The 13786-nt window shown below is 40.0% G+C and overlaps 1 protein-coding gene across 2 annotated transcripts in view; it reads left to right on the top strand.

Moving 5' to 3' along the window:
• The window catches only part of LIMD2 (LIM domain containing 2), a 43160-nt gene that overhangs the window by 11632 nt on the left and 17742 nt on the right, over positions 1–13786 (top strand). Inside the window, exon 1 of one of the 2 annotated variants that reach the window (XM_075176847.1) lies at positions 7643–7748. The exons of the other annotated variant lie outside the window; for it this stretch is intronic. The gene's annotated coding sequence lies outside the window, so the exon portion shown is untranslated. Of the gene's footprint in view, positions 1–7642; positions 7749–13786 lie in introns of those variants that run through there. 2 annotated transcript variants of the gene reach the window in all.

Here is a 13786-nt window from a genome sequence, read left to right as displayed (position 1 = left end):
ACTGCCGGAGCTGACCAAATAGTTGTATGATTGCAGCCTCTCCGTTCCTTAAGAAGCGTTGATATCGCTGATACTTGTGAATATTGGTTAAACCCACAAAATGGTTCACTTCATTGGATGTCATTTACAATATGCAAAACGACCATGGGGGTGTGCAAAACCAGTTCTTGACCCATTGTGCGCCTAGATTCCAGTTGAGATGAATGGGGTTACAGAATTAGTTGAAGGCTCTTAATCCAAAAACATACCTAGAAGGTTAATTGGCTGCTATCAAATTGACTCTAGTCTGTGATTCTGTCTCTCTGTGTGTGTGTTAGGGAATTTAGACTGTAAGCTCCAATGGTGCAGGGACTGATGTTAGTGCATTCTCTGTACAGCGCTGCAGAATTAGTGGCGCTATATAAATAAATGATGATGATGCCATTCCTTGCAAAAGATGGAGGGGACATAATTATGTACTGAGAAAAAAGGATTGAGGGGGCACATCTTTAGGGGCCTCCCTTGCTCTGCAGAATGGACACGGATATTTCCACTCTGTAAAAGGACTTGAATATTGCACTAGCTCCGAGCTGGTGGTCTTCTGGTCTCGTCCTGTACTTTTAATGGGATCCAGTTTGGTCATCCATGTTGCACTCTGGCAGAAAAGTCAATTTCGAGGTGCACTCTCAGAAATGTAACAAAAACAGTCCCAATTTCCCATTATTTCTATGATAACTGTAAATTCTAAATGGGACTAAACCAAGTAATATTTTAGTTGAAGTGTGAGAATTTTAATTTAATGAAAGGCGTATGAAGTTGGACTTAGTTGTGACACTTTTGCACAGTGTACCTCTTAAAATTTTCCGTTTCTCTGCGCTTCTAAGTGCACTTTTAAATTGTGGAGGGTAGAGCTACACTGATGCCTGCTCGGCACACCATCCAAATGTAATGATGTAAAGCCAGTGCGTTTTGTGTCTCGTAAAGGACCTCCATTGTGTGCAGGGAGAAATATGGTGACAGAGCACACTTCAGTTTTTCAAATTTTTGTCTTTCCATTGCTTGAGCAAAACTAAAATACTATATTTGCAACTATTTACATTTTTATTTTCTTAATATGGCATTTTGAGTTCAGTGTATCAGAAAGTAAACTTACAAGCAGCAGAATGCTCCTTGCAAGGCCTTGTGGAAAGCAGAAGTGAAGACCAAAGGGAGGGGGGAGAGGAGGGGGGAGAGGAGGGTGGCGGATGTGGACGTGGGTAAAGATACATGGGGGAGATAAACATGAAAGTGGGAGATAAAAAGCACAGTAAACCTGTCTAGATGGTGTATGTAATGTTTTTACTCAAATCAGTTACTTGGATGTGGCATTGAATTTTTCAGAAATTGCCAACAACATATCAGCAATATAAATAAATGTACCAAATTGTTATTTTTCCATACATAGGTCACACTTCACTGCAGTACGCGGCAATGTTGTTTAAGTCTTCACCTTAAAATGGCACTAAGCCTAAAACCATACTTGCCAACTCTCCCGGAATGTCCGGGAGACTCCCGCATTTTGTGAGAGTCTCCCGGACTCCCGGGCGAGTGTGGCAATCTCCCGAATTCTGCCCACTTCACTAGGAAGTGCCCCACTTCCTAGTGAAGTGGGCAGAATTAGATCCCAAACGCCGCGATTCCCGGTGAATCGCGGCGTTTGGCCCCGCCCCCGCTGTCAAATGACGCAATTTGCGTCATGACGTCACAGGGGGCGGGGCCGAAATGACGCGATTTCGGCCACCCCGCCCCTTCACGCCCCCCTCCACTGGCTGGCTCCCGGAAGGGAGCTGAAGAAAGTAGGTAAGTATGCCTAAAACACACATTGATACAATCTAAGAAGCAATACTCCGCAATATACCTCAGTACAAGCTATATAGCCCTCTGTTATCATCCATTTAGTCTTGATGTCTGTGGTGAACTACAGAGGTCCTAATGCTGTGCATAGGTCATCATCTATTTTTTTTTATATAGCGCCACTAATTTCGTAGCGCTGTACAGAGAACTCACTCACATCAGTCCCTGCACATTGGAGCTTAGTCTAAATTCCCTAACACACACACACACACACACACACACACACACACACACACACACACACACACACACACACACACACACACACACACACACAGAGAGCAGCCAATTAACCTACCAGTTTTGGAGTATGGGAGGAAATCGGAGCACCTGGAGGGAACCCACGCAAACACGGGGAAAACATACAAATTCCACATAGATAAGGCCATGGTTGGGAATCGAACTATTGACCCCAGTGCAGTGAGGCAGAAGTGCTAACCACTGAACCACCGTACTGTCCATGTAGGTCAGTTCCTACGCTCATATATTCAGTTCTTATAAGCTCCCCAAACATTCCAATATCTGCTTTTGTTAATAATAGTTTATGAATATAACATTATAATAGGTTTAGTGGTCGGTTAAATAATTTCATTTTGTCTTTCGTCTGTTCACAGTATAGTTTACGTACTTATTTAGTTGTTGTTCTAGGGCTTCCTTTTATCTGCAATAGGTAGCATGTTCTCATTAGATAATGGTGTCCTTAGGTAATGGTGTTTTTACAACAAAAGTGTAACATTAAAAGTAATCTAGTAACACTTGGTGATGAATTATTGCTCTCATGGGGGCATATTTAAGAAATAATGATAGTGCACTATTGTGCACTTACCGTGAAATCCAGGTCCCAGAGTGTGTCCCGCATATTTAAGACGGGTGCATCGCAGCAGATATCATGGATATCTGCTGCTTTGCATTCCTTTTCGTTTTTGGGAGCAGTCACCATTCAACTGTATGGTGACTGCTCCCAACAGCAATCTACCAAGTTCCGAAAAAAAAAAATTTCCGGTAACTTGTCTTGATAATGTACGCCAGCTGGCATACATTATCATAATTGTCAGATTTCAGTGCTGTCAGCAATGCTCCGAAGAGCAGAGCTGGACAGCGCATGTGTGGAGGGATCACATGATCCTTCCCTGTCACTCACCGCTTTCCACCGCAGAGTTGCAGAGACAGAGCAAGGATGGTTTTTTGCGCATGTGCAGTTTTTCAAACTGCACATGCGCAATTCCAGTGTAAAAAAAAAATGAAGAGGACCAGGAGGAGATCCGTGGACATCGCGTTCTGAAGAGGGGGGGTAAGTGTGATTTTTTTTTTGATTTTTTTTTATCACAGAAACAGCAGTTTATCGGAAATGCTGTTTCTGTGATCCGTTTTTAATAAATTCGAGAAATAGTTCAATCCTTATCCATGCGATAAGGATTGATAACTATTTTTCATTTTTGCCGAACATTGATAAATGTACCCCATGGAGTGGTAATTTATGTACATTAAAATGCATGAATCCACAGCTCTGAAAGCATGTTGAGGTCTTGGCTTTTCACTGGATCATATGATGGCGTTTCTAATATGCCAGGATTGAACTTTTTTTGCTTCCAAAGGCCTTGTTTGTGTCTACCCCTTGCTCCCCCCTATTGTAGCAGTGCTGTCTCCATTGACAAACCTTTCATCATCATCATCATTTATATAGCGCCAACATATTCCGTAGCGCTTTACAATTGGGGACAAACATAGTAAACTAATAAACAAACTGGGTAAAACAGACAAAGAGGTGAGAAGGCCCTGCTCACAAGCTTACAATCTATGGGATCTTTATTACATCCTCCCTGTACAATAGAAATAAACATATTTTGTTAGCAATTAAACATGATTATTGTCCTGTTACCACAGCTCACTGCACTGGAATCAGTCTAGTCCTCCAAAAAGATCTATTGCAGTGCAGGATTTGAGCTTTAGTGTCCTGCAGTGAAAATAAGCAGACTGTGGCACAATCTGCCAAGTTATAGATAGTTTCCTAGCGTGCAGGGGTGACAGAACCAGAATTAGATATTTTTGTGCTGTCGGCAAGAGTGAAAAGGCTCCACACCCGGTATAGTAGTGGGTGGGAGCAAGTTGAGCCACCCTAGTTATAGCTCTGTAACCTGTGTTTATTTGCAGCACAAATTTTATTTAGCACAAATATTATTTAGGTACTCTCATACCCAAGCCAAATGGTACCCATTTAGCCCCTATCACTCTGCTCTTACAGTTACAGTCTGCTTACATTAGACAGCTGGCCACAGGTATGTTAGCCACAGTCTTACTCACAGCTTTACTTAGTTGCTGCTTGGCTAGATCCTAGAAAAGGCTTCCTTCCCCCATCAAGATCGACATTAACTTAATAGGATTATTTATTAAATTTGAATGCTATCTCCCCTAGACCTAACATTAAATAGCATCCACATTTAATAAATAGTGCTCCCCCATCGAGCTCAGCCCCTCACTAAATGAATAGGCATAAATTGATAGAGCACACCATTAAATAGCTATCACCACTAAATGAATAGCCGCTACCATCACCCCAACAATAAATGACTAACCATCACACACACCATCATTACATTAATAGCCCTCACCCACATTACATTAAGGTAATGCAAGACTTACCTTTTTCCATTCTGAAATGCATACTGTAGGACTGATCTGTTTGCCTCCATTGCAGGAGGCAAACAGCAGTGGCTCTGGCGTGCTTGCATACATAAAATGTCAACTGACATTTAGTGCATGAACTAGCAGGCAGATGTGTAGAGAGCTGGCCTCAGAAGTGGAGGAGGCAGCTAACACGGTGGTGGGGAGGAGAGCGCAAACAGAAGTGAGGGGGCAGACCCCCTCCCAGGGCTTGACTGCTCCCCTTTATGTGACTGGGAACTGGAGCAGTCAGGGAACTGGGATTGGATCTGTGACAGAAAGTAGAATATGGTGACTGGTACAGACCCTGGACCAGCCATTTAGAAGGGTCAAAAAAACAGTGGCTGGCTCCCATAAACTAGGGCCAGCACCTCTTTATGAAAAAAACAAAATCCAGATGCTGAGCCTGAGCCCCCCCCCATCTGGTTATGGTTCTGGTGGGTGATATATACTACATGGGAGTGGGGAAATAGGTTGTCCAAAAGTGGGTCACCTGGAAGTCATTCCAATCTCCATTGAGATGTAGACATGCAATGGTGAATCTGTAACAGGCATAATAGGGGGTATTCAATTGTTGCTCCGGACCGCAAAAAAAACCGAGCGCGTTAAAACTATTACCGTTTATACAGTAAACTTGCGCGTAAAAACCGTTAATACGGTAGTTTACTCACTGAATTTCATCTTGCAGCTCAGGGAGCTGCGAGATGAAATTCAGCGAGTAATTACCGTATAAACGGTAATAGTTTTAACGCGCTCGGTTTTTTGCGGTCCGGAGCAACCATTGAATACCCCCCAGTTACTACATTTAAAGCAAAATATAGACACAATAATAATCATCCATTTACCCATCCTGACGACACCCCACAAAATTATGACTGTTGGAAAGTATGCTAGAAAAGTGGCACAGAGAAGACACACTTAAACCTCCTTGATACTTAGTAGCTTCCCTAAAATATCTAGTTCTATTGACATATTACAAACTTATAGTCAAGATAATAATATAAATCCATCTAAAAAATGTAATTCTTCTTTTATATAGAATACCATGCCCTGTACTCCTTCACTGGCTTGGGAAAACCAACTTTCAGTGACTTTGATATATTTGTAGTGTACAGTAGGGAATCCATTATCAAATACAATATGTGTGCACTGTTGTTTAGGATTTGTTTAATATCAGAAATCTGGAAATGACCACTGTCACTTATGTAACATCACGTGTTTTATGGCAAAATGTATAATCGTGTCTGTGTTGATTAAAGAGGATCTATATTGGTATTCTTATGTCTTTGGTTGCTATGAGTTACTGCTCACTGAACCAACACTATACAAAACAATCACAGATATGCTTTCATTGGTCTAATACAATTAGATTCATAAAAGAAAATGTCTTAGTGCAGTAACCCATAGCAATCACTGTTACATTTTTCCACTATTATTATAGTTATTATTATCAACATTTATTTACATAACATCAACATATCTGATAGCTCTTTTCATTTGGGGGCAAACATAGTCATAAAGCAAGACTTGGGGGCATACTTACTAAGCGGTGGTTCCCAAAAACGCCTATTCTCACTGCTTTGCTGTAATTATAGCAAAATCGCTGTTTGAAAAAAATTGGCGGTTCGCCGAGACCCCGCTTAGTAAATATACCCCTTGGTATGAACAGACTGACAACGCGGTAAGAGGGTCCATGTCAGTAACTCTCTGCTTTTTACATTTGTCTTCCTGTTGTCGCAGTATTATGATATTATATCCTGTGTGGACATCACTTTGTCAAATGTATTCTGTTTCTGCATTTGCTGGCCATATAATAACTTACAAATACAGTGTTTAGTCTAGGAAGAATTCATAAGGGAGAGGGAAAGGAGTCTACAGTCACTGATAACTGTCCTTATGATCTCCCTTTATAGCAAAAACATGTTCTGTATTGCTGTGCAAAGCAAGAAATACATAGAACAATACATGTTTGACTATACCAATTCACAGAGAGGGCCTATGCACAACAGCTTACAGTCTAGATGATTGTCCATAATTGTACTTCTTCCTTTATCTTACCGTTACCTTTTTAACTTTTTTTTTTTTTTTAAATCTGTTTTGTATGCAGCAGTACAGAACATGTCATGTAATGTCAAGTCCAGCTTTTGTGGAACTACAAGTCCCAGCTTGCACTGCAAGCCTCGTATTTCCACAACAGCTGCAGACCCACATGTTGCTTACCTCCACTGTCATCTGTCATTAGACAAATTCGCACATATGTGTAACAGAATCCTTGCTCCCCGTTATTTTCTCCTCACCTTCAATCACTTATTTTTTCCACACCCATACACCTGTCTATGCAGTACCTCCCTCAGTCTCCATAGTAACTGGTTCTGAATAATGGGAGCATCAAGTCGATCACCATAGAAACCAAAGCATTCAATGGCCCCACTGTACATCCAACAACCAGACAGTCTTTCTATCTACTGTATATTGACATATATAAACACACAGCATCTACCTATCTGTACATACAGGCCCATGACTATATTATGTCTCTCTATCCATCTCTGTAAAAGATAGCTTAGTGTACCTCAGCCTGCACAGCATTAAAGAGTATCTTGGGTTAATGTAGATTGCTTTAAGCACTCAATTGCACATTTTATAGTATCCTGTGCCACAGAGTCTGCAAAGGGGAAGAGTGAGCATGAGAAATGTGTGATGCAAGTGAGAGGATGATTTAACAAAATATGATGTAACTGGTAAATGAGTGAAAAGTAACATTAATTAGGTTTAAGGGGGTGGAAGTGAAAAAGAAGATGTTTTAGTCTTGAGAAATATGTTTAATGCAAGTGTTTATTTGTAATGAAAAATAATAACAAAAAATATTAAAAGTATGATTTTGTTAAAAGACCTATGCAGGAAATTAGGATCCAGAATTTGGAGACATCAGGGACAGATAAACCGGACAGGGGAGAGTGTGGGGGCAGCAAGAGAAGAGAAGAAAGAGGAGGGGAAGACTCGAGGAGTCCAATGGGAAAAGAGAAGGAGTATTGAAAAAAGCATTGGGGGAGGGTGACAGGGGATGGAGGGAGAGAGATAACCAGGGAGGAGAGGAAGAGGGGGAGGGGGAAGGCTGTTGCATGAAACAGCCACACAAAGGACCGGGGTTGTGAAAGAGAGAAAGCGAGCAGAGCAGGAAGAAGCATCTCAGAGAGACGGTGACCAGGAATGAGGTGAGTACACAGGACCCTGCTGACAGCAATTGCTAAAAATCAAAAGCACAGGAAAGCATGCAGGGCAAAATTGCAGCTTGAAAAATGATAACAGGATATGCATAGCCGTACGATAAGACACAGAAGGACAGAGCTAGCCAAACAATGGGACAATGTAGAGAATAGCATTGCAAGATGCAAAGTATTATTACAGCTGTGACACATAAATCAATAATATAACATGCGAAATAGCACAACATTCATATAAATAACTTGATAAGAGCACTATTCCCACATACACAGCAATAACGTTTGTATTGGAAACCTAATAATTGACAATACAAAGCCATTATAGTAGCAATAAATAATAAAGTATTTATTCAACTAACATGTATACTGCAATACATTTACATAAAAACCATATAAATGTAAGCAGGTATTCAATTTTAGGATTTCCCTGCTTGCATGCAGGTGAGTTTGGCTTTAAAGTTTGGACCCTTTTAGTGGAGTACCAGACTGTAATATCTACCCATGCACAGCATGTTGTTGGCAGGACAATAACTATGTATGTTCAGGCGCAGAACACATGTGTACATACCAGAAGCATGATGGGTATAAAACACATACACTGCTACAAACTTGGACAAAATTGTTAATCTAAGTCATGTTATCAGCACCACTTATTATAGTCTGTTTGCATGTTTTCGCCATTGAATTTGCAATTTCACTCCTAGGTGCACAGATGATAACAGGCAAGTGTAGATTGATATGCCGTAGTATATTCCATACATTTTCTTGAATGAAAGCTTTAGCGAGCTGGTTATGTATATTCCTGTATTGACATCATGATATGTTGCAGTTTGTCTTCTGGATTTTATATCACTATGGAATATGTTTTTCGCTATGTAAGTATAGGTTGATAACACAATGATACAGATACATCTAGAGGTACAGACAGTAATACAGGTGCAGAGTAATTACTGCAACTGCATATATTTTGCACACATATATGTAGACATGTATCCCACTTTCACTCAAGATGACTATACTCTTACATCTTCAGCAGCTCTACAGTCCAAAATGATTGACTGACTGAATTTTATACACAAGATTGAAATCTTTAAAAAGCCAAAACATCCACTAATGCATTTAATTGCAGTGATGTACAACAAATCCAAATATTGATACAAAAATACACATACATACATTTTTCTATTTTTTATGTCATGTAATCATATGTACAAATATTAACATTAGGCATATGCAGCCTGAAAAAAAACACTGCAAAGACAAAAGGGAAGACAGATACCATCACACACAATGATTATGAAACAGACACTGAAAGACAAGACTCAGTAGACATACATACAGACTTAAGTGATAAACACATTTACAATGCTGCATTTAAAAGTTAATGCAACACAAAATAGTGTCATGTTTTTACATGGACCTGTCACAATAAAGGAAGTGCATTTGCCCTGATATAGTACGCATGAAAATTCAGTACAGAAACTAGTGGCATCACTTGGTATTATATGCCTAATGTGTGAGTGATGTCACTAGTTCCATGTTAATTGATAAGCTAAACATTGGTTCAGCCTACAAAATGGCTGCCTCCATTTTGTATATTTCGCTTTAAGACCAAATGACTGCAATGAGGTTACTTGAGACACAGGCCCCACTTTTATCTTAGGGATCCACTATTTGCCATGACTACTTGCCTACTACTGACATCCTTTTTGCCTCTACAATTTTCCTCTGGACCAATTCAGAGGTAAATATTCTGTCTACCCAAGGCCACCATAAATAACTATGCTTTAAAATAATAATCATGTTCCAATGTCTAAACAGCACTGTCTAAAATTCTTATGCTAAGATTTCCTCTGGAATAACAGGTCAGTGGCAGTAATCTGATCTAGATGTTTTCCCTATAAGTTATTGACACCCTTTTTTATTGTGTAATACGATATTTGGAGCTTCTTCATTCATAGCCCCATGGAAGTAAGTTTACTTGTTTCATAGCTAAGGCAGCCTTATCAAATAGAAACATTTCATTGTGACCCTGCTACATAACTTAAGTCATTGGGCTCCCTATGCTAAATTAAACCATTAACACAATACGGAATAGAGATATAGGGACAATACTATAATAAATCGTTTAGAGGAAATGGCCAGATAGACTGGATAAAAGATGGACAACATAAACAAAATGCATACAAGAAAAAAGACAAATACTTGTACAGACAAATAGGCTACATGCAGGTAGAAAAATACGTCCAGACAGAGAAAAGACAGATATATAATACACACATACAGCCAGCAGAAATAAAAGACACACTTCAAGATACTCAAGAAAATAGAATAGACACACAGACAGACAGGAGGGATGACAGATACAAGAGTGTTAGGAGAGAAGGCTGGAAGACACCTGTCCAGACAGGAAAGGAGACAGACAAAGTTCAGATAGACAGGAGAGAAGACAGACTGACAGACACATGTTCAGAAAGGAGATCAGACAGACGGACACATTTTCTGTCAGCAGAGAAGACACACAGAGATGTATCCAGACACCACAAGGTAAGACAGAGAGACACATGTCAGAAGAAAAAGACAGAGAGACATCTAGACAGGAATGGAAATGGACAGCTAGTCTGTCTTCTCTCATCACTGTCTGGATGTGTCTGTAGTATACCCAGTAAACAGACAGACAAGTTCTGGCACACAAGGTGAAAGACTGACAGAAAATAATCAAGGCGAAAGGAGAGGGGAATATTGACCGGCATGTATACAGAAATATACTTCTACCTATAAATACACATTTAAAGTAGAAAAGAGACAGAAGGATCCAAACTAAGGCGGATAACAACATTGAGTCCAACCTCAGAAAAACACAGGCCCAGATTACTTCAAACTGACTTTGCCTACATCACTCCTCTTCTACTGCCAGATACATATATGTTTGTCATTCACATACATGACTGCTTTTATTGTACCAGATTTCTAATCTAAAGGACAATGCCAATGGGACAAACAGACACAAGGTCACATTAGGTCTGAAGGTCTGGAGAGATGCACAAACCGTAAAAAAGACAAGCAAGACTGCCAGCCAGAAGAAGATACACTAGAGCTTTACAGTACAAAGAAAATATTCCAGTAAAATATATGTGTTGCTTTAAGAACAATGTTCTTTATTTGTAAGGGTATTGTATTAGCATTTGGACATATGAGGTATTGTCTAGTTTCTAACATAATGGATTCTAACTCTCATTTTGTAGAATGCACTAAATAAATGATAATCAGAATCTGATTGGTTGCTATAGGCAACATCTCCACTTTTTGAAACCCGCAATTTAGTAAATATACCCCTCAGACTTTCAAACTAGTGTGTGACGACGAGATTCGTGTCTTCACGCTCAGTCCTCCTCAGCTCATATTCACTTTTTTACATGCCAGCATGAAGTTACCCATCTTCTGGGGAGATAGAAATTATTTCTGAGTATTAATGAGAGAGGGATCATCTCATGTATTGGCAGATGTATGCTGAGAACAGTCTTTTGACATTATCAAACTTTCAGAAATCTGCCAACTTTTGGGATGATTACATACATTTGGTAGTGTTGGATCTCCATCCCACAGGTCAGGCCACACAATCAGCTCATTTAAATAGCGCTTACAGCATTTTAGCAGGTAGTAGTAGACATATAGGGAGGTACACTGTTTTATAGCTGGGTTTTCTCAAGAATATGTGTGTCATTAAACTTGGGAGAGAGTAAAGTGTAGACTCCAGCAGGACTATTGAGCAGAGTCTCTGCATTTGCATACATGGCGTAATTCCTTTCTTTGCATGCACCCTGTAGGAAGCATAGGAAAACTGCAATTGTTTGTACATTTACATAGTTTACAAAGCACTATGTAAAACATTCATTATCTAAAATATGACAGGTTCTCTTTAATATAACTATTAGCTCAAATCTACGGCTGGGTACACACTACAATCTTGTCAGCAGATTATCGGGTCATTCAGATGGTAAACGACCAGTTGCCACGATATCACATTAGTACGCTACAATGAGGAAGGACTATCTTTCAAAAGATTTGTAAAACGGACTAAAAATCTTTTTCAGCGCTGGAATATTTAGTATTAATAATAATAATATCTTTAATTTATAAGGCACCACAAAGGGTCCGCAGCGCTGTACATAACATACTAAAAACAGTGAGCCATGACACAACATGATACAGAAAGAACAAAATTAAACAAAAATATATACACAGACACAGGTAATATGGTAATGCAAATCAAATTATTACTGGGACAATGAGTGAAAGTGATAGTAGAAATCAGCGAGAAGTAGGCCGAAGCTTAAGAAAATAGGGCTAGGGAAGCAGGCCAAGAGGTACAGAGGGTGATGGAATAGTAAAAGGAGCACACAAGGACAGGGGGCCTTGCTCCTGAGAGCTTACGTCCTAAAGGAAAGGGGAGACACAAATAGGGTGGTACTAACTGGGGGAGAGAGTTCGGAGGAGGACTGATAGACTTGAATAAAGAAATGAGTCTTAAGGGCACGCTTGAAGCCTTTGAGAGTAGATGCTAACCTGATGGAACGTGGAAGATCGTTCAACAGCTGGGGAGCAGCCCAGGCAAAGTCCTGTAGACGGGAGTGAGAAGAGGTTATCAGTGAAGCAGTGAGTCGGCGGTGAGAGGCAAAGCGGAGGGAGCGGCTAGGAGTGTAGGTAGAGATGGAGATGTTGGGAGGGGAGGATTGAATGAGAGCTTTAAAGGTGAGGGTGAGAAGTTTAAATTTAATTCTGTAGGCCATGGGGAGCCAATGTAGTGACTGTTGGAGGGAAACAGCAGAGATAGAGCGGCGGGAGATAAAAATTAGGTGGCCAGCAGCATTGAGGATAGACTTAAGAGGATCAAGGCGAGAATCAGGTAGGCCACAGAGAAGGAGATTACAGTAATCAAGACGAGAGATTACAAGCGAGTGAACAAGTGTTTTCGTTGTTCCAATCCTACAGTATGTACGTACTTGCGACCAATTGCCCAACAGACTGACACTAGTTCCTCCAACAGCAAGGCCTTTCTAGGCGTGTATATTTAAATTTATGATGCTGTCTCTACGTCTCACACGTGGTGTGGTGTCAGAACGTCAAGCAAATGGGAAAAGTGTTCTTTTAATGGAAAAGCAATAATAAACCTGTTTTATATTAAAATAAACCGTAGTAATTGCGCAGTTACGTACGTTCACGATACACACACATGTCCAATAGAATGAATGGTGATGATGTATTTCCTTTAGCAGAATCTTTGTTTGTGGGTGTTGTGTGCACTAAGGTTCAGCCTTTTATTTAACTTTGTTTAGCATATTGCTGCTGGGGGATATATATCTGCTCAGTGTTTACGGAGTCGCAATCTTTTGAGACAATGTTACGACAAACAAAAATCACAGCCCAGATGCTAAATCGTGTTAAAATCGTTTAAAACATGTAGAGTGTGTATGCATGAATCAGCATGCTGATCAGAACTTCAGTGGTAAAATTATTATAGATAACAAATCAGTCGAAAATTTTTGTAGTGTGCACCCAACCTGATATAGCAATTTTACTGATAGACTGCTGTAAAGTTGTCTGTAATTCCAGTGAATCGATGAAAGCAAAAAGCTATGTAGAACGTCAAGATCATACTTAGGGCTAGATTTACTAAGCTGTGGGTTTGAAAAAGTGGGGATGTTGCCTATAGCAACCAATCAGATTCTAGCTTTCATTTATTTAGTACCTTTTACAAAATGACAGCTAGAATCTGATTGGTTGCTATAGGCAACATCTCCACCTTTTTCAAACCCGCAGCTTAGTAAATCTAGCCCTAAGTCCCATACCGCAGTGTTTGGGTTCCTGTCCACTGCCGATACTGTAACTACAAGCTAGACATATTTTCTTCCTGAAAGTCTGCCATCATGCGTGCATATATCTATGTACACAAGTACAACTACAGTTTATAATAAATCTTAAAATGTACTAAATGCTTAAAGCACAGTGGAGGTTTTTTCTTAAGTGCA

The sequence above is a fragment of the Mixophyes fleayi genome, chromosome 6 (genome assembly GCF_038048845.1).
Source record: "Mixophyes fleayi isolate aMixFle1 chromosome 6, aMixFle1.hap1, whole genome shotgun sequence".
Taxonomy (NCBI): domain Eukaryota; kingdom Metazoa; phylum Chordata; class Amphibia; order Anura; family Limnodynastidae; genus Mixophyes; species Mixophyes fleayi.
This window is presented reverse-complemented; position numbering and strand designations above follow the sequence as displayed.